This window comes from Mastomys coucha, unplaced genomic scaffold (assembly GCF_008632895.1).
Source record: "Mastomys coucha isolate ucsf_1 unplaced genomic scaffold, UCSF_Mcou_1 pScaffold8, whole genome shotgun sequence".
NCBI lineage: Eukaryota > Metazoa > Chordata > Mammalia > Rodentia > Muridae > Mastomys > Mastomys coucha.
Genome location: NW_022196914.1, coordinates 10,529,042 through 10,529,799, shown reverse-complemented (window position 1 = coordinate 10,529,799; position 758 = coordinate 10,529,042). Strand labels below are relative to the sequence as shown.

Below are 758 nucleotides of genomic sequence, written 5' to 3'. Positions count from 1 at the left end.
GACCAGGCTGGCCTTGAACTCAGAAATCCACCTGCCTCTGCCTCCCAAGTGCTGGGATTCAAGGCATGCACCATCACCACCTGGCTGAAAATTTGTTAAGATTGAAAATAAAGAAAATTCGAGAACACACTTAAAAGGAAAATGCCTATTCTATTAAAATAATTTATATTTTGAATATATTGTCAATTAAAACGACTAGTGTTAGTCAAATATGGTCCTATAAGGTCCTACAGAGTAGTAGCTTTTTGCAAAAGTAAACTTCTCACTGCTTACATTTTTGATAAAATATAATTATTTGGACTGGAGTAACCTTTGCCTTACTTTTGTTGATTAAAATTCTCCTTCTAAATCTGGCCTTAGAAAGCCATTAGAAATAAATACTACCCCATTAATGATGCTTCAGCCGAGTAATTAGTGAGCATTGTAGAGTTTTTGTGTCAGAACATTACAGAGACTTTCTTGGAACAGAAGCAAAAACTAATGTGGAATAATTTAATCTATTTTTATTTAATTTATATAGCATAATATTTTTGTACTGCTAACATTTGAACTTAGGAACAGTATTGCTTCTTTTGCATTCTTAAAGTTATAATCAAATATCCGTAAAAGAATATTAGGAAAAAAAAACATGGAAAAAGTAATTAGCAACTTGATATATTAGCAAGCCTCCTATAAAGTAATTACCGCAATTAGCCGATGAAGACACACTGAGAGTTCCAAAACTGCATTTGTATTTCACACATTTTCTCTTAACTGTT

General features: G+C 32.2%; 1 long non-coding RNA gene across 1 annotated transcript in view; it reads left to right on the top strand.

Moving 5' to 3' along the window:
- The window catches only part of LOC116083479, a 100,439-nt gene that overhangs the window by 6,557 nt on the left and 93,124 nt on the right, over window positions 1–758 (top strand). The gene's annotated exons all lie outside the window — the stretch shown is intronic.